Source organism: Echinops telfairi, unplaced genomic scaffold (genome assembly GCF_000313985.2).
Source record: "Echinops telfairi isolate 266 unplaced genomic scaffold, ASM31398v2 ScPeMD7_443;HRSCAF=831, whole genome shotgun sequence".
In the NCBI taxonomy this organism is placed as follows: domain Eukaryota; kingdom Metazoa; phylum Chordata; class Mammalia; order Afrosoricida; family Tenrecidae; genus Echinops; species Echinops telfairi.
The window spans coordinates 19,893,382-19,919,450 of record NW_022104341.1 but is presented as its reverse complement, the minus strand read 5'-3'; the positions used below and the strand labels follow the sequence as shown (position 1 = coordinate 19,919,450).

At 34.8% G+C, this 26,069-nt stretch overlaps 1 long non-coding RNA gene across 1 annotated transcript; it reads right to left on the bottom strand.

Moving 5' to 3' along the window:
• Positions 1-5,587: 5,587 nt before the first annotated feature.
• On the bottom strand, positions 5,588-15,228 carry LOC123521865. Its single transcript, XR_006680202.1, has 2 exons — positions 15,157-15,228; positions 5,588-6,239 (listed from the first exon to the last, which is right to left on the bottom strand). It is a non-coding gene; the product is annotated as an uncharacterized LOC123521865 (long non-coding RNA).
• Between the last annotated feature and the right edge of the window lie 10,841 nt (positions 15,229-26,069).

The following is a 26,069-nucleotide window of genomic DNA, read 5'->3' as shown; positions in this document are numbered from 1 at the left end:
TACAACACCATGTTGCTGGGGCCTATGGTTCACACATAACAGATGTTTTGAAAGTGGATGGTTCAAAAAACACCTTAAGTGCTTTTAAAATTTAAGTACATCTGAATTACAATTAATACTATAACATCTTAAAAACTTCACTAAAGGTGAAGAAAGCTGATGGCGCCTGGCTATCAGAAGAAATAGCATCTAGTGTCTTAAAGGCTTGAAGGTAAACAAGCAGCCATCTAGCTCGGAAGCAACAAAACCCACATGGGAGAAGCACACCAGCCTGTGTGACCATGAGGTGTCGAAGGGATCAGGTATCAGACATCAAAGAATAAAAAATCAAATCATTGTGAATGAGGGGGAGTGCAGAGTGGGGACCCAAGACCCATCTGTAGGCAACTGGACATCCCCTTACAGAAGAGTCATGGGGAGGAGATGAGCCAGTCAGGGTGAAGTGTAGCAACGATGAAATTTACAACTTTCCCCTAATTCCTAAATGCCCCACCACCACCACCACCACTATCATGATCCAAGTTCTACCTTACAAATCTGGCTAAACCAGAGGATGTACACTGCTACTGATAGGAATTGGAAACACAGGGAATCCAGGGCAGATGATCCCTTCGGGACGAGTGCTGAGAGTGGCGATACTGGGAGGGTGGAGTGAGGGTGGGGTGGAAAGGGGGAACCAATTACAAGGATCTACATATAACCTCCTTCCTGGGGGATGGACAACAGAAAAGTGGGTGAAGGGAGACGTTGGACAGTGTAAGATATGAAAAAATAATAATTTATAAATTATCAAGGGTTCATTAGGGAGTGGGGGAGCGGGAAGGGAGGGGGGAATGAGCTGCTATCAAGGAGTCAAGCAGAAAGCAAATGTCTTGAGAATGATGATGGTAACAAATGTACAAATGTGCTAGACACATTGGATGTATGGATTGTGATAAGAATTGTATGAGCCCCCAATAAAATGATTTTTAAAAAGCAAAAAAACACCATTAAAGTCAGGAAATAGTTTACAAGCTTTTTGAACATGTTAGTCTAAGTGATTGTAATGTAGGTTTTAAGTCTTGTTTAAAATGAAATATTAAAGATGGTTTGAAATATTTGAAATATTTAAATTTGAGATGCATGTAGATTAATTTCAAAATTAAAACTCATAATCAGATGCTAATTCTAATTCTTTTTACTGTCATATAAGTGTGAAATTATATTTTTATCTCTAAGGTAACATAATGAACCATGATTCTAAGATTTGAAAAATTGTATACTAATGAACTTAAAATTCCCTTGCGCCTATGTTGGGAGGGCTTTTTTTTTCCCCAAAAAAGCATAACTGAAAGTATAGAGAACCTTTTTAGTCTTTGATTAGCAGCAAAATTAGTGAGCTAGAAACATTATTCATAATACAATAGAGATGTACAAAAGTTGGAAACTCTCCAATTGGGTATTTGGAAACAGGGACAACTTAATTGTTCTGAGGTTGAAAGACAAATTATTGATTACATTTTCCCAACAAAGTGTTCTCCTAAAAATTGGAACTGGGTATGTTGGGTACCTTTGGCAAAAAAAAATTTCCTATTTTAGTGCATGATGGTTGGCACAAGTAGGTGTTAATAAATATTTTTATTTGTTTTAAATGTTAATATGCCCATTTATTATATATCTACTACACAGGCTGCTTCTTTTGAACTTATTGAAAAATGCTGGTTCTTATTTTTCCATTTTGATGCATTAGACACAGCGAGAACTTATTTTTTTCGATAGTGTGAAGCAATTTATGATTTATATCATTTTGGCTCTATATTTATATTTCTAGTACATAAATAATATCTGGCTCTTAGGAAGTACTAAAGGCAATTTATTGCCTATAAATGTTTTTATTCTTTATAATACCTCCGAAATATCAGCTTCTTGAATATAAAACTTAAGCTATAAAATATCGAGGGTTTCTATATATTAGAATTATTCATTAGAAGAGTATTTCTTGAGCTACATGCACTCAAATGGAAGCTAAGAATTTTCTACATGTCATAAGAAATGATGCTAAAAAATATCTTTGTCTGAGTTCTTGTGTGTTTTATCATAAGTGAAAACACATAGTCTTTTCTGTAGTCACGTAGAAACTGCAATGTCCCAAGTTGTGTACTTATTGCACAAGAAAACATTCTTAGTATACAAAACCAGTTATATGTTTGCATGTATTAAGGATTTTCTTCCACTGTAAAGGGAAAGAAATGCTGAAGGTAAACCTAGAGTTGAGACGGAAGCAAGAAGACCAACAATGATAGGGATCTATGAAACAATGACCACTAACTAGTCACAAGTGTGAAAATACTTTTTATTTTCGATTGTACACTGAAATTACAGAAGAAAACAAAAAATTTGCACATTTTGACATGCATGCTTTAATTTAAGTGTCAAAGATTTACTAAATATGAGAGGGCTTCGAAATATCCCTGGGCCAATTCCCTTATCTTTTACTTTCATTTTGTCATACATATTTGAAGCTTCCTCATAGAAAAACAGCAGCAACAACAAAAACCAAAATGAGTTAGATTTTGTCAAATGAGGTTTGCATCTGGAAGAAATAACAGATGCTTTAGGTTTTATTTTGATCCAAACTGAATCTATCTGATCCAACCAAGGCAAATACTCATTGATAATCTCATATTGATATTAGGACAGCTTTTTTAAATGCTGCAAAGATGTAGAAGCATTTGGCATAGTTTCTACTCTTAAGTTTTATGGTTTTATTAGAAAGCCAAGAAACAGTAATAGAATGTCAGTAAGACTATGTATCATCTGCTATATTTTCAAATATGTATAGCAAGTGTGATATTAAGCTATGCTGTAAGACAGATATGTGTTAAGAACAAATGCCATAGAAGTATAAAATGAGAAAAGATTAAATTTGGGAGGAAGGATTTTTAATAGGCTAAGAGTTCAAATAGAAGGAACGGTATAGCAACAGCACTAGCATTAAAGAGATGCAGCAAAAATATGAAGCTGCCCAGTGATGCAAAAGAACTGAGCATATTTGAATGTATAATAGGATAAAAGTCTAAAAAGTAACTTGCCTATAATGGTGTAGGATTTCAAATATCAGAGTCATGGGTGTTAAATGTATTAAATAAACTTTTAACACTAGTAAAAGTCTTTAAACGCTTAAGCCTGGAAATTGCATGATGAAATGTTGGATTTTAAGAAGAAAACTTTCGTGAAACACAGTGACAGAAACTGAGTGCAGCTATGGAGTCCCGTTGAATGGACTGCAACAACCTGTACATTAGCATCAACAAATAGGAAAATAATGTTTTGTGACAGAAATAGAAAGAAGGGATAGCAAATGGTAGATGATATTACAGGTATTGAAATTAAGCCACGGTGATGGGTCAGAGATAAAATACATAAGTACATTAGGAAGAATCCGTTGAATTTTTGCATCCATCTTGGGAGAGAGAGATTGGTGTGATATGTTTTTCCTTTTAATAGATACCAGGGCAATTTCAGCTTCATAAAGTTAATTGAAAACCACCTTACCTCCTCTACTCTCTCGAACAGCATATGAAGAATGGTAGCATTTCTGCCTTGAATGTTTACTATGACTCACCACAGAAGCTATGAATTTAATTTTTCAATAGATGCTGAGCTCTTCTTTCTATTTTTTCTTAAGTGAGCTTTACAGTCCAGGTCTCTTTAAGAGTCATTCATCTCATTGAACAAAATGAGTTTCATGAAATTGTTTATTACATTAGCTAATTATCCTTGTAATGTCTGAGATACGTAGTTATAACCACTCTTTCTTTTCAGATATTGCTAATTTATAGCTCCTGTTTTGAATTATCTATTTGTTTACTTACTAATATCATTTTTTCTAAAATAAATCTGTTGTTTTGTCTTATATTTCTTTTTTGTTCATGCTCTTTCTTTGTTCTTTCCTTCTTATCAATTTAATTTGTTATATTCTATTTTGATACACTAAGGTGGAAACTCATAACAATAAATTAAGACCATTTTATTTTTCTTCATAAAAGAATGTTGTGCTTTACATTTCCATTCAACCCCTGCTCAAGCTATACTTTAAACATTTTTATGTTGTCTTTTATAGTATCTATCATCTCAAAAATATTTTACATTTCTGTTCAATCATTATGAAAATTATTGGGATTTAATCGAGAAGACCTGATTAAATCGTTTTGGAGGTGAAACATGGGGACTCAGAGAGGAGCATTGACTACTCAGATCAGATTTTAAATCCAGATTTTCTGCTTCTTGATATGGTGTGCTTCATGCTCCATGCATCTTCTCGAGATAATTATCAAGCTCTCAGGTGTGAAGACTTCAAAGAAAGTTGATGTCATCAGGAAGGTTTTAGACACAGAAAGAGAAACAGATTGGTGAGCAGTTTATACTGTGATGAGTTGGGGCTATTGATGTGAAAAATGAGACATCTTGCTAAAAGGTGATTCATTGCAACATTCTCAAATCTGCCCTTAGAGATGATTACATCCAGAAGAAAACTCTTTGGTATGTTTTTTTCTTCCACAGGTACTGCTGTTTGAATTGGGCTGAATATTGTTATCTTTATTTTCCACTTCGAGCTTTCCATATTCAGGTGGCAAACGACTGGAGAGGCAGTAGAAGGAGAATCCTTGAGATGGCATTCTGGTCCTGGAGATACAGAGCCGGTGATTAAGTCTCATCAGAGAGTGGCCGAGACCAGTGCAACCCAGTCACTGCCCAGCCTGACAGATTAAATTTCATGCCCCATAGCATTTGGGAGTAGAAGGAGAGCTATTTCCTCATAATGAAGGGGATCTTTTACAGTAAGGATATAAATGCTACTATTTTGGGGGGAGAAATGACATTAGTTCAAAAATGCTAATGCTATTTATCTGTCTGCATTCCAAACCTTGCCTGACATCCTCAACTTCCTCTTAGTCTTGGGCACTTGAAAGTCCATTAACCAACCTGTTGCTTCAATTAAGCATGAAAATCATACAGAAAATTTTGAGAATTACATAAGCTTTGTGGATCTTTTCCTTAGAACTATGTCCATACACATATCCACTTAAAATACAACTTTCTCAAGGGATACACAGATCTCCTAAATTGTGTTCATGTATCTCACAATGAGATGAAGAATTTCTAATATGGAATAGATAGGAGTAATATAACCCAATATTTTCAAAATCAATATTCTATGGAACACGTCTCCACTGGTCATGACCAAAATATCCCAAACTGAAATAAAATTTGGAAAAGTTAGACTAAACAATGTTAAGTAGATGATATTGCTACATTATATTCCAAAGTCCTTCATATAGCAATAACCAGGTATATTTTTTAAATGCTTACTTTCTGCCAGGTACTGTCCTATGTTTTTATCACATCGCTATTCTTACAATCTTAATAATCATCATATGATTAAGTACTATTATTGTTCTCTATTCCACTGACATGAGATTTAAGGAAAAGTGAGATTAAACAATGCCCACATTCACATAGCTTATATATTGAGACGGCCAGGATAAAAATAACTCAGCCCAGATGCTGTGTTACTAAGCACTACAATAAAAACAGGGACAGAACGTACAGGACTGTTAAACTTTTATTTTGTGATTAACTTATTAATATTCCATAGAAGTAGTCTTTTATAGAACATATTGTGGAAAGTAGTGGTAGAATTAATTAGACCGAATAATCCATGCAAAACTTTCACACACATAATTATATAGGTTTAAAATTAATGCATAATATGGAGGCTATTTACAAAAATTAATCATTTATTAGGCAGCTAAAATATCTCAACACACTGGGCATAGAGTATGCATTCTTTATTATTTTATAATAATGCAATGAAACTGATAATTATTTACTGCATTCATTTTAGTTTGATTATAGCTACTGATGCAGACACGGAAAGTTACAGTTCTTAAATAAGATAGAAGTTTATGTCTGTCTCACACACAGTTTGTCACACACTATCACGGTAGACATGGCAGCTCCTTTGCTTCCGAGATCCAGAGTCCTTTCATCCCACAGCTGCCAATCACATCATTGCTTCTCTTTCTCCTTCATTCATGTTTGCAATTTAGACAGGGAGAAGAAACAATCCCTGCTTTTCAGAATAAGAGCTTGCCTCACTTATACCCAGAGCTCTCTGTGAACATCGTTCATGTGAACGTCCAGCTTCAAGTGAGGTTGGTAACTGGTAGTCCTTAGGTGGGTGGCCATGTGCTCAGCTAAGAAACATATTGCTATACAAGAAAAGGAGATCATATATCATGCTGGGGCAGCTATCACTTGCATCTGCCACCCTAAGAGAGAAGAACAGTCTATATTCAGATGAAATTAATATCACAACTTTAATTACATTTTAAATGGTGGGTTGCAAAACTTCAATGCTCAGAAGAAAATTTAATGCTTAACTGATTTTTATATTAAACAAAAAAGAATGAAAATAAATCAATTGATCATCCAAATCAAGAAGCTAGAAATATTTATTTGAAATGTGTATAGGAAAACAGACATATTAATAAAGATAAACTTATAGATTAATAATTTATAAATGAGGAAAAACAGTTGAATGATAAATAAATTTTAAGCACAGGCTCTCTCAAAAGACTATTAAATAGGTAAACTGCACATAGTATAAGTCAATAAAAAAGAAAATAAAAATACTTAACATTATATATTGAAGACTACAACCACAGATATGAAGGAAGATTAAGAATCATAAAAGTATACAAAGCATATACTCTACTATACAAGCCTTTCTGGTATTCTGAACATCTGAAAGGCATTGTACAGTGTACCTGAACGTTAATCATTAACGATCTAGTACATAGACTTTGGCCCTCTATTGCTGTTAAAGCACTCAGCTGCTAACAGAGGTTGGTGAATCAAATTCACCAGCAGCTCTGTGGGCGAAAAATTTGGCAGCCTGTGGCTGAAAAGATTATAGCCTTAGAAACCCAATTGGGGCAATTCTACTCTGTCCTATTGGGTTACAGTATATTGATCCTACTGATGACAAGGAGTTACACTGGTGACTCACAAAAGACACTTACCTATAAGTAAAGAATATATAAATCTGCTAAATGACAAAATCCACTCAAAAAACAGAAAATGTGAATCACCCTAATCAGAAAAGGAAGAGGCCCACAATATTACTAGCATGTTCTCTGCAGCTTATAGGTTACATATTTTATTTCATTTATTTAAGCTTCATAATTCTTTGAGGCTGGATTACTACATATCAACCTTGTGGAAATTGAGATCCCAAAAAGTCATCGGTCCAGTCTCACACCATGAATGCTTAATCTGCCTCACTCAAAAGCTCACGTTCCTTCCACTGTTTTCGTACCGCTATTGTTTCAAAACCTCTTTGTCAATAAATGCATCCAATTTGCTATAGCTGAGCCACTTCGTTTTATCCATTTTATTAATTTAAAAATTGAATTATGTTAGATTTATTTTGAAAAATCAAAAAGCCAAGTTTGATGCTCAGAAGGAGAAACAGATTGAGAGAGCTAGAGAGCAGAAGAGGAGGAGGAGGAGAGAAAGAGGAAGAGGAGGAGGAGGAGGGAGGAGGAAGAGGAAGAGGGAGGAGGGAGGAGGAGGAGGATAGGAAAGGAAGGAAGGGAAAGAGGCTGGGACAGGAAAACTATTGCATCTAAACCTGACAAAACGTACCTATGGCAGACATAAAGACACTTGTATTACAATTAACTTGCTTCTCTCTACTCTAGCTGCTAGGAAGTTCAAAAGTACAGGTCAATTTATCTTTAAAAGTTCTCTAGCTCTTTTATTGTACTAATTTTTTTTCTGTATTCATTTGTTTGATTTTATTTCCTTGTGTATTTATTTCATTCCATTATTTTAAAGTATTTTGTAAGCTATATTAAACTATATGTAATTGTGGTGTGTGTACAAACATAAACTCATTATTTTCCTTAACCAATGCCTAATCATCAAACATTTATGCGCTTTTATCATATTTCTGTGCATTCCTACCCACGTTTGCTAGTTTACTACGACACTAGCAATGTTAGAAATTGCTAACTCACCAGGACTTCATCAGTCACCAGGATGCTGTTATCGCACGTAAGTGCTTAAGAATTAAGAATGATACGACTTCAGCTTAGAAACTAGGCAAAGTCGGAAATGGGACGCAGAAAATGAGGGAACTCATTTAAGAAAACTAATGAACAAATAAAGTTTTGGTTAAAGGGGATATGGCAAACTCAAGCTTAATTTGGTCTGACAATAACATAACAGTGTGAGCTACATAAGGGCAGGGAATTCAATATGGAGGCAGTTCTTGAGGTTAAGCAAATGGTAGCATCAGGATTTGAAGATCTTGCTTTTCAGCTGAAAGCAAAATACACTTAACAGCTGGGACTACAGAACAGAGTCCAGTCCCAACTTGACAATGACTAAATCTTGCAGGTTACCAAGACTGATTTAATAGGCAAACAAAAACCAACAAAAAACCTTTTTACCACTTGTATTTTTGATAAAATGATCGGTTTAGCAAATTTATAAGTCAATCTAAGTAAATCTAAATCTAATGCCACATTAAAAATTGTGTACATTTTTTCCATCTAGCTAATGTGGTATTCATTTTCTAATAATCAACTTTTATCAAGTTTTTATATAATATATATATACACCACATTATGCAAAAAATATATATGTACATATCAGTAATTTGTATTTGGTAAGCATATGTTCTCTCTTATCTGAATGTTGGTATATTGTTTTATACCTTGTACTACATATTAATCCCGTTTTATTTTCTTTTTAATGTATGATCACTTTGTAAGCTATCATTATAACGTTACTTTCACATCCTGGTATAACGGAATAACTTGCAATTAACTAACATTGTTGTTAAGGATAGCAATAAAAGGGATTTGTTAAATGTATATGTTTTAAGGCGTTGGAGGGTTACAGAAACAAATAGGACTAGAGGTTACCAGGTTTTGGAGAGGGAAAAGGTAAGGTTAGTGGCTCATAGGCTGTGATTATAATTTCCCAGACCATTTACCAGTTCAGATTCAGGATAATATCTGAGTAAGCAACAGTTCAGTGGCTTCCCAGGATGAATCAGGGCACTAGAGACTTCTCTGGCTAGCATTCCAGTGAGAGAAAACGGATCCTGATGCATACGAATATTTCTTTATAGGACATTTGCTACATTCTGAAGCTTTACAGATAAGCGCTAAGGAGATAAGTAGAAAGTCTCTGAAAAACACATGGACGTTTTTTGACAATCATGTCATGTTGAGTCGACAAATGTCGCAGTTGAGGGTCTACCAGGAGGAAGAGCTCCAGTGGACAAACTGGGCTCCAGTTCAGAAGAAGGTACGGCTACACGGGGACACACACAAATAAGAAGTAGATGAACTATGGCATTTTCACATAGAACATGCTCACATAAATAACATGTAAATGCATATGAGCTCATAGCATAAATAGGAAACAAACTTGCAAAAAACATATGTGTATGTTTGGATGAAAATTCTGTAACTAAAACTGCAGCCAGTCTAGACTCATCACTTATTAAATAAATCTCTCACTCTATCTGCCTAGCAGGAGGTAAGCTGAATATTATTTTAAGGAAGATAATATCATATGGAACTTAGTATCAAAATCTTTTTAAATTCCAAGCAGTAGACTGTACATTACTACTGTTGTTAGGTGTCATCTCGTAGGTTCCACTATTGTCGACTTCATTTCTACTCAATGTGATTTGATAGGATAGAGTAGGAATGATTGAGACCATGAATCTTTTTTTTTTTTTAAATAGCTACGTTTTTCTAATGGGGAGGATGTAGTGGATTGGAACTGTCAATGAAGGTTATTCTACTTTACTAATATGATGTCCTTCTCTGAGCAGTGATCCTTCCTGATGACAAATCCAGCATACATTCTGACTTCTTAGGAACATTTTGTCTGCATGTTTTCCAAATCAGATTTTTTTTTTCTGACATTCCATGGTATATTCAATATTTTCACAGATACTATAACTCAAATGTATCAATAATTTTTCATTCATCCTTATTTACAGTCCAGAATTTGCATACATATTGGGTAGTTGAAAACACCATAATGTGGGGTGAGTTAGTTAATTGTGTCAACCTGGCCGGTAATCACATGTGGGGCTAATTGAAAGGCAGAGGGATAAATGGGTGGTGAGCCTCGCCTTTCTAGTTCTCAGGTCTCTTGTTTTGTGATGGTCGCACCGGGTGCAGCTGCCTTAGCAGTTCCCTGCTTCAGCTTGCAAGATTGACTTCCTACAAGACATCCCCAAGGAGAAGCTACATGGACCTATTCCGATGCAGCCCTGGGTGCTGGAGCAGCCGTGTGGAGACCCCTGCTAGTGCTGAGATGCTTGTTCGTTCACTGACTCAGCTTTCCTCCTGCAGTTGGCATCATTGCCTCTGTTTTGTGAGGTGGAGGACTTTGTGGACTGGTGTTGGGTTAATGGGTTAATGTTGGCTTGTGGGCTTGGGCAGCATTAGGTTGGGATGTTTTCGTGATGCACATTTTCTTTACATAAAACTCTCTCTTATACATGAGTTGCTGTGGTTTTGTTTCTCCAAAGTACCCAGACTAATACAGTGGGTCAAGGGCATCTTAATCCTCTAAAACTGACATCATTGATCTTTAGCACTTTCAAAAGATCTTTTACAGTAGATTTGCCTACTGCACTAAATCATTTTATTTCTTACTGCTTCTATAGGTGTTGATAGAGTACAATGAAATGCTTGACAACTCCAAAATGCACTCTATTTTCATAATATCATTTTTTGGACTATTTGAGATGATTTTTATTTTATGTTGAGTGTAATCTATATTGAAGGCTGCTCTTTTATTTTTATAAATAAATGATTCCAGTATTCTTTACTTTCAGGAGATAATGTTGTGTTAGCCACATATTGCATGTTGTTCAGGAATCTTCTTCCAATTCTGAAACTGTGTTCTTCTTATAATCCAGCTTCTTCAATTCTTGTTCAGCATACAGATTGAATACTGTGTTAGTCCTGGTTGACTAGAGAAACAAATCCAGAGATACTCACATGTGTATAAGAAAGAGCTTTATGTACAAGAGCAATTGAATTTTGAATAATTATGTCAGCCCAGAGCAGATAAAGTCCATAAGTACAGTATTAGCCCAAATGTCTGCTACCAATCATAAATTCCTCTTCAGACTCACGAAACACATTCAATGACGCTGAATGCAGGATGATCACAGGTCATTGGGTGGGAAGTCTTGTGGATCCAATGGTGGTATAAGTATCTCAATGCTGGCAGGGCTCTTCCAGGTTCAGGGCTCTAGCATAGTTCCATGTGTCTTGTCAGCTGCAGGGACAATGTCTCACTCCCTGCAATGTCTCCCAGGGAATGAGCGTGTGTCTTGCCTCCACTGATCTAGTTATCTCCTTAGTGCCCCCAAATGAGGTCATCAAACTGCTCCTGATTGACAGGCTAAACTCCACCCCATTCCCTTGTAATTCTCAAATTGACATGTTATGTAACTACCACAAATAAGTTTGATGAAAAGATATAACCATGACCCTCACCTTTCCTGATTTTAATCCCCTTACTGCCCCTTTCTTTTGTGTGAATCTCTGCTGATTTCTCTGTCCTGGAATAGTGTCCTAATCCATAAGGAAAACTTGGGTACTTGGACATTATCTTGAATATAAACTAGTAAATCGTCCTGAAAAATAATACTCATAGTCTTTGAGCCACTAATTGTACCTTTTCCTTCTCCAAAATTTTGCAACCTCTAGTCCTATTTGATCTCTTGAATTCTGTTGGTCAATTCTGGAATTCCTATTCTTCGTAATGTGGTTGATAACTTGTATGATTCACCAAATTGAAAGCCTTTGAGTAGTCAACAAAACACAGATCAACATCTTTTTGATATTCTTTACTGTCAGCCAATATTCATCTGACATCAGTAATTTCTCATTCCTTGCCCACTGCTGAATCTGCCTTGAATTTTTGACAGTTCCTTGATATACTGTCATAACCCGTATTGAATTATCTTCAACACATGTAAAGTAAGTGATATTCAGTAATTTTTCATTAATTATTATTTTCAGTCATTTCTGTATCACCTGCTTTTTGGGATGGGAGCAAATATGGATCTCTTTCCGTCAGCTGGCCAGGTCTTTCAAATCTGTTAGCCTAGACAAGTGGGCTTCCACGGTCGCGTCCTTTTACTGAAACACCTCAATGGACGTTCTGTCACTTTCTGGACTCTTTTTTACACCTACGCCTCCAGCAAAGCTTGGTCTTCTTCCCTCAGCGATATCATTTCTTGATCATATGCCACTTCCTGAAATGGCTGGTGTATACATTTGAATAATAACCATAGTAACTGATCATCTTTGTAGATGTGTGGGTATTATCCCATCACTGACAGTGTTGTGCTAGTTTTGTTTTGTTTGGTTTTTGAAACAGTGAATGTGATGCAATTCCTCCTCGATTTATCTCTTCTGGAATAGTGGGCTTGAATGTTATCCTATTAAAAACAGCCATTACCAGTATATTCCAGCTCACTAATGCCTAGTGTATCAACAGTGAAACATTCCATTTAATTTTTAACAATTTCCGATATTCCTAGATATATACTTTGTTTATTCAAATGTTGTTTATTAATGGGTATTTGCGGGTTTTTTTTTAAGTTTGATTCTTGCCTCATCAGCAAGTGAAGATTCCCAAAGAATCATTACATCTTCATCATTACGTTGGCTGTACTTTAAAGAGATAACTCTTCCCCAATCTTATTTTGAATAAATTTAAACCCGAGAGGCTCATTTCGTCATTCAATATCAATGTGTTCCACTGTTACTCATCAGGGTTATCTCCAGGTCCTTCTTCTTCGAGTTCCTTAGTCTGGAAACCCTGCTGAAACCATTCCTACAGGAATGACCTTGCTCATAGTTAAAGTATTGGTAGTTTACGTTTAATCATTACAGCAACACACAAGCCACCACAGTACAATAAACTGCACGATGAGTGGTGGTATAAGGGACTAGATATACAAAGACAAAGAAGATTACATGAATTTTATTAAAAAGGGTGTGAAAACATTTGCAACATTAATAGACCAACAGGAAATTAGCAGCCAAATACTTTTAAGTAAATATAACTAATAGAGCAAAATAAATAAAGAAAATACTGGCTGGAAAACAAGAAATCTTAAGTATTTTATCAGTAAATTTAAATATGTAAAAGTAAATAGATCATTCTAGAACTGTAAAAACATTACAAAACTAAATGCTTACTAATATATCTAATAGCTAACTATAAACATAAAAAGAGGATTATTATGCTGTAAAATAAGTTAAAGGAGCAAAGAGCAAAATAAAAAGTATGGAAGAAAATAGATATATTACAAAATTTAGAATATAGTGAAAAGGACTAATATACATGTATTTGGCTTCCAAAAAAAGAGCAAAAAGAGAATGAGACCAAAATGGTATTTTGAATACATAATAATCACATTTCCAAAAATTATAGAAGCCATCAAGTAGAGTATGCAGGAGTGTATGTATACAACTGAGACATGCCTAGGCACATACTAATAAAACTGCTTATATCCAAAGGGGCGGGGGGAATGATTTAAATAACAGATTCCTTTAAAAGAGTAACAGTTAGATCAAAGTTTCGTTCTTAGAAGAAACAATGAAAATGGAAACAAAATTATATTCCAATTATTAAAATGGAACCCTATTTTTAAAAGGTTCTAAACTTATTCAATAACATTTTTCTGTCAAAAACATCTTGATTAAATTTATTCACAAGGTTACACATAAGTTACTCCTAAAGAGAGGTCGTAGAGCACAAATAAGATTATATTAGATGGATAAAAATAAAAAACTGAATGAGCAATCTTGAGATGTATAAATATAAAGTAATATCAATATTAATTAACAATCATATTAATATCTTATGGGCTTTGCAATACATATAGCATCAAAGTGCATCCATCATAGCACAAAAGGAGGAAGTGAGATAAATTCAGCGAATTTCAAGGTCTGTGCAATATTTGCACAGTGACCAAGTACTCATTTACAGCTACAGATTCATGTTTCATGGTAAGAAATGCACACATAAACACACACATACAAAGGATAAGTAACAGAAAAAATTATGTATATTTGATTATATTTAATTAACAATTAATATAAACTAAAGTCATAACAAATGTAAAACATGCTGTTTATAAAGGAAACACATAAGATGTTTATTAATTCCCAAGTGGTGGCACATTAATTATAAAGATCTTAAATATTACAATCAAATACTAAAAGATTTTAAAAATATATGCTGCATTTTATGGGGATACTTTCGCTATAAGACCATAGAAAGAATATTTGTAAAATTATGGAGAAAGATATACTATGAAAAAATTTCTTTTTAAAGTTGGCAAAAGTGAAAAAGGAACGTAAACTGTTAAATCAAAGTGGGGGAAATTAACTATATCCATAGCTGACACAGCTGAAAAGAAGAAATTGTAAGAGCTGATATGTAAGTAATACTATTAACAAACTTGAATGATGTAAATCAAACTGTGCAACCAAGTATGAAAGTATATACATCCTCTTCAAATGCACGAGCGTCAATCATAACACATTTCAAACAATTGAGTAATACAGAGTATATGTTCAGACCATAAATGAATACAAGCATAAAATAATAATGAAATAACTAACTAGAAAATTCACAGATTTTTGAAAATTGAGAAATATACTTTTCAATAATTCACAATTGAGAAAAATGTTCTGTAAATTGAGAATATTATTAACAAGATGCAACATATCAAAACTTTTGTGATTTGGTTAAAACAGTGTTGCTTAGACATATATGTATAATCTTACATTCTTGTACTAGTGTAAAGGACTTAGAATCAAAATCCAAGTTTCACTTTCAAGATGCTAGTAAAATGAACAGTTCAACAGACATATACACATATGTAGGAAGAGTGAAACAATAAAGACAAGAACTGGAATTAAATACAAAGCAGAAACACAATAGAAGAAATCCAACAAAGTACACAATTTTTAAGTAATAGAATTGCTACACCTCTCCCCTCGCTAAAGGATGATCAAGTTAAACTAGAGAAAACTAGCTTACCAATATCAAGAATGAAATAGACATCAAGACAGGTTCTATTGATATAAGAGAAGTAAAAGAATATTTTGAATGACTTTAGACACAAAGGTTTGCCAACTTAGATGAAATACATGAATCCCTTAAAAAACAGAAATTACTAAGTCAAAATAATAAACAGAACATTGAATAATTCTGTATCTATTTTTAAAATTGAGCCAACTGCTCAAAATTTCTACATAATAGCTGTATTGTCAAGTTGGCTTCAGCAGTAAATGCCTTCAAATATTTAGAAATAAATAACACCAACCATACACAAAATCTTTCAGAAGATTAAAAATATAAAATAATTCCCACTTGTTTTAAGATGTGAACACAATTTGGACAGCAAAATGTGACAATAATATGATACTTACTGCCATCGAGTCCAATGCTACAGTGAGTGAGTCCATGGGGCAAGGAGAAACTGCCTGCTGTGTGCGTTTCCTGGAATGTAACTTTTTATTGGACTAATATTATCAGACTGATAATCTGTAGAGATCAGTCATGACCATAGATAGAAAGATCCTTTAAAAGAATTAACTAGCCTAATAATAAAAGTAATAGAAGAAAATGAGTCAGTTTTATTCCTTGAAATGTATGAGTTTTTTTAAGTAAAACATCAATCAATATAGCTGACTTTAGTAGTAAAAGCACATAAGATTATATACAAAGAATAAAATTCATATCATTCATGGGGAAATACGAGTAAATTGGGAATGTATGAATAATTCTTTAACCTGATATACAAACATCAAAATTAATGGCAAATTGATAACATTTTTCTTGAGGCATTAAGAAGAGAACCAGTGCGTCCGTTGTTAAAACTTTATTCACTATCCATAACAGAGGTTCCAGTCAGTTAAAAAATGCAATAAAAATGTATATGGGTATTATAGAAATAACCAAAGCTGTTATCATTATAAACTGTATGAATTTAACATATATGTTCAAAAATTATATATAGATAAATTATTAAAGTTACAAGTAAATTTAGTAAGGTCACTGAATACAAAGTCAATATGTATAAAATGTCCTTCTCACCAAATTGGTCTGTAGATACAGCATTGCCCATCAAGTGTCCAGTGTTTTGTTTTCTTTTGCTTCCTAGTGAACATCGATAAGTTGTGTCTGAAAAGCTGATAGAAGTGAAAATGTTAGGAGTAGTCCAATCCTGTAGAAGAACAAAGCTGAGGAACTTCTATTACAAATTATCATCCCATATTGACACACTGTAAAAATAAAGGTCATGTGGACACACATGCAAAAAATAACACAAGAATACAGAACAGAACACTTTTAAATGTCTCCTCTATTACAGGCCAACGATGGCACTACAGTGCAGGGGGAAATAAGTAATACTGGATCCCTTAAATATCTATATGACATATAATAATTATTAGAACTAGTTTTTAATCTTTTTATTGGAGGCTCGTACAGCTCTTATCAGTGAACGTAACAGTTGGCAGCCCAAAGGGTAACCACTACGCCACCAGAGCTCCTCTGTTACGACGATTGTAATTCATAGCCTGCTGCCAAACAAGGCTGAACACTCGTTTTCATTTCATTATTTTTCATAAAAATGAAAATCTTGTTGGGAAACTAGGATGGTAACATATGTACAAATGTGCTTGATACGATTGATGTATGGATTGTTAGAAGAGCTGTAAAAGGCCCCAATAAAATGATTTATTAAAATAAAAAATAAAATAAATGCAAATCCTCTTCCAATTTCTTTTGGCTAGTGAAAATGTAAGTATTTCATAAAAGTGATGTGGCATAAACTGATTTTATAAAAAGTTGAGGATACCAGTAGTACTAATTAGGATTTAAATGGGTCTAGCTTAAGAAAATTATTGGATATCACTTATTAAACTTTGGAAAAACTAAAGCTGAATATATGATTGTGTCAAACCAAGCAAAAAAACTCACTCCCATCAAGTGACTTTCTAGGACAGGGTAGAATTGACCTTTTGAGCTTCCAAGGCTATTTCAGGGAGCAAAAAGCCTAAGCTTTCTCCAGTGGAGCTGCTGATGGGCCGGAACTGATGAATTCCTGGCAAGCAGTCCAAAGGATAACCCACTCTCCATCAGGACTCCCTATCCCGCCATTTCTCATCCAGGTATAAACCTAAGAGATTTAAGGACATGTTCACACAAAAACTTGGACCTCAATGCTCATACCCCCAAACCCAACCCCATCTCACGGTACCAGTTGAGTCATATGGGCCTCACAAGCTAGAGAAGACATTTTCGAGGGTCTTCGACGCGAGACAGTTTTACAGATACGGACTGTCCATCGTTCTTCTGTGGAGCAGCCAATGCGTTCAAGTCTCTGGTCTTTCATTTAGCAACCTAATGCTTTATAAAAGCATTATTTTTGATATCTAAATAGTGGTAATTACCCAGATGTCCATCAGCTGATGAATAAGCTCAAACTCACTACCATCGAGTTCATTCCACCTCCTAGCTGATTAATAACAAATGAACAAATGCAGTATATTTTTATAATGGAGTTAAGCCATAAAAGGGAATAAAATGTGAAAATATTAGACTGTGAAAAAATACAATCACAAACGACCAACTATTGTATGATTCTGTTTAAATGAAATGCCCATGATACAAGCCACAGAGGTAGAATTAACTTAATGGTTTCCACAGGTTGGAGGGAAGAGGAAACAGGAAGTAACTGCTAATTGTATGGTTTCATTTGGGGAAAATGAAAATGTTTGGGGAAAAGTGGCAGTTCTTGAACAATCCTGTGAGTATCCTAAATACCACTGAACTATAGATTTTAAATGAGCGGATTTTAAGACAGAAAGATAAAAATAATCTGCATGCAAATATTTATAGTAATTCTGTTCAGAATTGCAACAACTTGAAGCAAATATGTTGTCTGATAGTAAGTAAAGGATTAAATTGTGGTACATTCATACAATGGAATACTATTGAGGGATAAAAAAGATTGAACTATGAAGCCATGAAAAAACACTTAGGGACCATAAACAAATATTACTAATTTTAAAAAACGAGTTTGAAAAAGCTACATACTTTATTCTTTCATTTATGTAATTTTCTGGAAAAAGTAAACTATAGAGTTGCTGGAGCAACAGAGGGACTGTTTGGATAGAGGCAGAAAAGGAGATCTTCTCGGGCATTGAGAGTTTCTGTATGACACAGCAATAGTGGACACATGAAAGACATGCGTGCGTCTATTCACGCGCAAAAGGTGCTCGAATAACAGGAGTGTTGAGTTCATTACATTCGTCAAGATGTATGTTTAATTTCGTCATGTTAGCACATTATAGGTGAATCAAAGTTTAATTAAGTACTGCAAGCAATGTATACTTACAGTAAATATTCACCAAGTATTTTTAAAATGTGGTTTCCAATAAACTTTAAATATTGAATTCTTATACAATTACTGTGTATTATGTGAATTAAATTGATGTGACATAATTGCTAACTAGTTATCATTATAGAACTCATTCATAATTTCTTGTTCTATGTTCCATGAATATATGTTTTATAAATCTTCCTTAACATGCTTTATGTTGCATGATTTTACACCTGACCATGTTCCACTGCTATCCACAATGTTTCCAAGGGCTCATTCTTCTGTTCTGGACAGCCTGTTCCTTATTTGCAGACTCTTCTGCATCTGGAAGCTCTGCTGAGAAAGCTTCACTTCAGGTGACCCTGCTGGTATTTGAAATACCGGTAATCTATCTTCCAGCACCATATCAACACCCAAGCTAATACTGTATGACAAACTGACAGACAAGTGTGAAAAAGCCAGTATGTTAGATTGAGCGCTAAGGTGCACCTGACCCAAGCCATGGTTTTTCAAGTGCCTCATACACATCTGAAAGTTGGACATTGAATAAGAAAGAATGAAAAAAAACAATGCATTTGAATTAAGGTATTGACAGAGAATATTGAAAGTACCGTGGACTACCAAAAGAACCAAGAAATCTGATTTGGAAGGATGTCTAGAATGCTCCTTAGAAGCAAGGAGGGTAAACTTCATCTCATATATTTTGGATATGCTATCAGGAGAGATCAGTCTCGTGCTTACTAAAGTAGAGGGACAGTGAAAAAGCGGAAGTTCCTAGACAAGATGGATTAACACAGCGGCTGCAACAGTGGGTCCAACCATAAGCACAGCTGTGAGGGCGACACAGGACCAGGCAGTGTTGCATTCTGTTATACACATAGGGTCACGATGAGTTGGAACAAACTTGACGGCACCTTAATAACAGCATAGTTTCTATTTCTAATTTTATTTAATATGCTGAGGGTTTTTATTACTAGTTGATTTGCAAATAAATTTCATATTCAACTGGCTAGTCCTTTATCACTCTTCACAAGATTAAATTATGGTCTCATATTTTAGTTCTTACATGAATTTTATCTATGGCATTTCAATAATTATTGACCCTAACTAAAGAAAGTTATTAATCCTTTAAAGTTCATACAAGCTTTGATCATATTAGGTTGGTATTTTAGAAATAAAACACTGATATGAAGAGTGATATGGAAAATATTGTAGAAATGTCAAGTATGGAGGCAAAAGTTAATATGGAGGGCAAGCTGAAGGCTGCAGAAATAAGCAAGTGGAAATGGACGTGACACATATTGATGAGCTATAATCAGTGAACGATTAAATGTGGAGAGTATGAAAGAGTGGCAGTAATGGGAATAAGTTTACCTTTGAATACTTGGTAGATGGTAGTATTAATAAATCTAGATCTTAAATGGAAGAAGAGAGGGAGTTTGGGGGCTTTATGATGACAGCCATAGCTTAATGGTTTGGCTCTAAAGTGCTTGTGAGATACTCCAGGGGAAAGCTGACCCAGAATCAAAAGAAAGAATAAGGCTACAGATAAAGATTGAACAGTCATCAGCTTGCGTGAATAGGAGAAGCCATTGACATAGGTTTATTAAAATAAGAGACGTTTATTGAAATAAGAGAAGAGGCAAGAATTAAATCTTAATCAAAAAGTTGGGTGGTGTAGCAACTGGCTAGTAGCCTTAGGATTAAGGTAACTCTCTCCATGAGAGTGACTGCATGGATGCTCTTCAAGGTCTCTCCAGGTAGGCCAAAGTTTCCTGGTCTATAGTCTTGGCCCAAACTTCAGCATCCCAGCCCATCTTCTTCAGATGGATGCACTTACGATCTTTGATTTTCTTTGATCTTATGCTTACCCTTGAATTCTAGTGCTCTAATCTTACAATAGTCTATTCTTCAGGTTGTGAGTACGATTCTCCCTATCCCTGTGACCAGACACATTTCCCAGAACCCTATTCACAAATCAGTCTCTCCTTACTGGTAGTGGGAGCGCTAAGGATTCAGAGAAACAAGCCAAAAATAAGCATGTAGGAGACTATTCTTTTTAAGGTATTCAATTACTTTTGTACCATTAATCATTTCTCTCACATTGATGGAAACTAAGTCTAGATATAGAAATTCTTCCTGTCTTGGCATCCTTGCATACATCTATTATTAATATAATTAATAGGTATATATTTATTCAGGTTTGATAGAAAGTTTAGGTGGCAGAAGTCTCTCTTTAACACTTGCCTTGCCTTTGTGGAAATCCTATAATGCTTATGAGAAAAGTGTCAGACAAATACTGGAAATTGTTTCACTTCTTTTGTCCCTTCCCTGCTGTTTCTCATTCCCAAAATTTCTTTCCAAAGGTTGGTTGGTTTCCACAGACACGTACACCTTCTTCTCGACATACCATGTGACTCCCATCCCCTTCCACTAAGTCTGTTTTAAAACAGATGTAACCTTCCTGTTCTTTTCCAAAATTGAGTTCTAACCCATCAAGTTGTAAATGGAAAACTTCTTTTTTGCTGCTGTTTCGGTTGGATCTTACTTCTTCTGTGGAAGGTTGTTGCTCAAAGTAATTTTTGTGTCAGTTTTATACATTGCATTGCATTGAGAACAATCAAGTATTTTGTTTTTGGATTTCCCCCAATAAATTTAACTTACCGTAATTCACCACTTTCTCAAGTAGACCTGTGAGAAACATCATTACCCAGTTACCATTGTGGTGCAGCACTACGCACATAAGTAGCATCAGCTTTACAAAAATACACTACACCAACTATTTCTCACTGAATTTGGGACAGGTGAAAAATACATTCTAAATGTACACATATAAAGGCAAACATTAAAAAGATCTATTCCAAAATGAGTAGAAAATTTGGAACATCTGGTTGGAGAATGAGTGAAATTTTCAAAAAGCAAAAAACACGGGGGATGATACAAATTTCTGACTCATAAATTTTAAATATTCTAAACAGAATGTTAATGCAGTTTCCCTTCTCCTTGAACTTATATTCTAATTTATATACTCTCTTCATTGCTGCACTTTTTTTAACCTAAATTATGTAAGTAAGCATGGTACTGCATCAAAACAAACTTGGGTTGTTGGTACTCTCGAAGTCTTCTTAGTCTCCTACAACTAGCCTTCTGCTAAAAATTATTGAACTTGCATCTCAGGTCTCAATGACAAAGGAAAGGCACTCCAACCAAGTGCAAGCTGATCTAAATGTGTGCAGGGGATGGAGCCGCTGGGCTCAGTTTATGCCTACCTGACTACCACCTGACATCACTTACATCTCCAGCCTTTGAACGTACTTTGCTGACAATAAGGAAGAAAGAGAGCAGCTCTAATACAGACTCAAAGTTTCCAAAAAATGTAAAGTCCTGGACACTGTCACTAGCAGTGCTAATTTCATTATCACAAACCAAGGAACTTCCATACTAACTGACCTGAGACCCACATTGTATCCTCTATTGACTTTCAAGTGTTAAAAAGTGGTGATGCCACTTTGCTGACTAAGTTGTGATTGATTCAAACTACAGTATTTTTCATTGGCCTCATATGCATACAAAGCAAGAAAATCAATAAGGACGACCGAAGAGGTATTCTTTTAGTTATTGATAAATCTATTTAGGACAATGAGTTTTAACAATTCCATTATCAGGTTTTTGTCACTGATGAATGTGACTTTGATCGAGAGATCATTGGTTGGCAAAATCATGAAAATAGTAATTTTTAACCTAATAAAACTTTGATTTAACTTAATCACCTGCTTTCCAATTTACTTCACTTTTTTTTCTCAATAGAGAGAGTTTGTATAACGTATCAAGGGAAATTCAGTATTTTTAATTCAGTATTTCAATATAATTAATAGTGTTGCTATGCCTTTGAAACTACCACTGACTACTTGGGGGAAACTTCTCAATGTAGAGAAATACCTGCATTTCTGGGTGTTATTGAGATAGCGTTCATCACATTACAGTATGCTCCAGTGTGCTCCATATAGAGGAGTTTGTGGGGTGCAAATGGCTAACTCATGTGGCACTTAAGCAAAAGTCTGGTGATTGAAATATGTTCAGAGGCATCTCGGAAGAAAGGTCTGGTGGGTTACTTCTGAAAAATCAGCCACTAACGCCCTCCACAGCACCATTCTACTCTCATCCACACGGGGTCTCCATGAGTCAGCCAAACTCTATGGCCATTGGTTTGTACGTGAAGCTATAGAGCCCCCTCCCACACCTCTAAACAATTAGTTTAGTCATTGCACAGAACTATGATGTAAGTAGTAAGCCAAGAGACCAACAAAACTCAAAAGTCAATGCCGCCACGTTGACTCTGACTCACTGATAGGATAGAACTGTCCCTGTGGGTTTCCTATACTGCAGTGTAACTCTAAGGGAGTAGAATGCCTCATCTTTCTCCCTTGGAGCAGTGGTTGGTTTTGAACTAACCTTTGTGGTTAGCAGCCGAATGAATGCTTAACCCAGGTGATAGGCTTGGTTTATTTTAATGCCACATGCAGCCCAGGGATAATAGATTTTTTTCAGATATAAATACATTAAACCAACACACTCAAGAACCTGTGGTCCTGGAGTCAATTCTGACTCATGGCATCCCTGCGTGTTAGGGATTAGAAGCTCTCCATAGGGGTTTCTTGGCTCTAATTTTGACTACAGGAAATTAGTCCCTTTTTTTTCTGAGGTGGAACTGTGTGGGTTTGAAGGCCAACCTTTAGGTTCACAGTCAAGTGAAAACCCTCTATCACACCTAGACACATTACACGTATGTTAGATGATTATACAATGTTTAACAGCTGTTTCCAAACTATCCAGAATTTTATTCACATGGCAGGCTACCTATTACTTCTTTCTCATTGTGTTGTATTTTAAACGAAAGACAGTATTACTCATCAATTTAAAAGTTTGTTGTGAAAATTAAATTATATATATAGCTATATATAAAGTGCTTAGCCCAATGCTCTTTTTCTTTTTTTTTTGCCTTAAATTTTTTTAAAAACTAATTTTATTGGACGCTCTTACAGCTCTTAGAACATTCCATGGATCAATTGTATCCAGCATATCTGTACATATGTTGCCATCATCATTTTCTATACATTTACTTTCTATTTGACAATGCTCTTTTCATTGTAAGTACTAAATAACTGTAAGATGGTCTTACTATTATTATATGGTTGTGGAAGTTCTAACATCTGTGATCAATTTATGTTTCAAAGGTAACATGATATTGGTGACCTGATTTGCTCTTATGAAAAGACATTTGCAATAAAATGATTTAAAAAAGACATTTGACTATTATTATATGGTTGTGAAAGTTCTAACATCTGTGACCAATTTATATCTCAAAGGTAACATGATTTTGGTGACCTGTTTTGCTCTTATGAAAAGACATTTGCAATAAAATGATTTTAAAAAGACATTTGACTAGCCAAGCCTTAAAAAAAGATTATGTTTATATAATCTGGAAATTGGAATTCAGGAATGATGACTTTATGACTGTCGGCTGCAAGTAACAGAAGACCCACTTAAATGTGGTTTAAACAATCAGGAAAATGTATTAGGTCACACATCAGAACTGGTTTTTGGTATATGAAACCTAAGATCGAGAGCCCAGAGAGACAGTAAGTAGAAGGAGCATTCCTGGGGGGTAGAGTAGGGGAGGGAAGGGAATGAGGGGGAGATGATATCAAGGAGTTCAAGAAGAAAGCAGATGTTTTGAAACTAATTGTGGTAACAATTATACAATACTTCTTTATGTGATTATTGAACTATGGATAAGATATCTGTATTACCTCCCAATAAAAAGTTTATGGAAAAACGTATTTCCTACAGGTAAGGTAGTAAGAAGTTGGTTAAGTCAGAAACTTTTGAGTTTAATAATATTCCAATTATTTCCATTTCTGTTTGTGCCATCCTTAGCATATTTGTTACTCTCCCTCACCTTATAATATGACTACACAGTTTCAGGTTTCTTCGCTCAAAATTGTTTGAAAGTTCTATGAAATGGCACCTATCCTTCATGTCTCCCTTGAAGAGGACGGAAACATCTTCCTCGAAGATGCTGCTGTGTGCGTCATTGGACACTGTGCCATCACGTGCTCATGCCCAGAAGCAGCACGTGAAGACTGCTGGAGTGGGCAGTCCCAAGACGGAAAGGAGACGGTGAAACCAGCTTGAGGAGGTTGATCCATAGATAGATATTTAACCCATAGATAGATATTTAACCCATAGATAGATATCTAATCCATAGATAGATATCTAACCCATAGATAGATATCTAACCCATAGATAGATATCTAACCCATAGATAGATATTTAACCCATAGATAGATATTTAATCCATAGATAGATATTTACTGCACAACAGCTGGCACAAAGACTATCTCATGAATAGCTGGAGAAATTCTAAAAGCAAGAAGATGGTAATATGTAATTAATAAGAAAAATAGTGATACTTTTTCATGAAAATAAAAAACACTACTGAGAACATAGAATTCCATACAATTAGAAAAATATTCAGAGTTATAATACAGTATTATAATATTATTTATATATTAACATTGTCACCGTTTCACCCACCACTCCCCTCTATCTTTAATTACATTTACCTTAAGGGAAGCAACATTCATTTTATTTTCAGTATTTGAAAACCACATAACTTGGAGAAGTTCCTTGTTTGTGTTGTTACCTAGACACTAACATTTTAAAAGTAAATGGGTGAACCTTAGAGAAGTTAAATGATCTATATCACGCAATTTGCAATCCAAGAGGAAAATTATAATGATAAAAAAACACTTAGCCTGCTTATGTAATACTAGACTTAGGCACTTAGGGTTATGACAAATGATAAACAAAGAAAGAAAAAAAAGCCAAAAAAGATTTAGACAAATAAGAAAGCATATCACGCTTAAATTCAAAGCTATTACAGAAGCTATAAAATACCTTCCTGTGCACTTTTGAATTTTGAAAATATGGATGATTTATACATACTAAGTATTAAATCAAAATGGCCATCAAGAATGTATCCAGTAAATATTTAATGTGGTTTCGAACATTAGACCTATTATTTTTAACCTGTTTCCATTATAGGTAAAAGGAAGATTGAAAAAAAGTTCACGGTGGTGTTTTCTGCTGAAGACACCATGTTTTTAAAGGCTCTGAACTCATAAAAATTTAAAGACTAATAGCAACCTTATAAATTATTTCATCCTGCCTCCTAATTTTACTAATGAGACCCAGACAGAGAGAGGTTAAGTGACGTTTCCCTATTTCTTACTAAGACTGGCTCTCACCCTTTGTAATTGCATTTGTACCTTTTCCACAGTTTCTTTCCTTCCTCCCCCTCCAATATATTATGGACTGTGTATTTTTCTGTCTCTCTCTTTTACTGGGCTTCTGCATTTACAGAGCCCCTAGACCTAACATTCAAAGCAGGCAAATAAAAGTTTGCTTAAATCTTAAACAACTTCTGTCAGACACATAATCATGGAAAGATGGATTATAATTAATATTAATGTGCTCCAGTTGTCCTAATTTCTAAGAA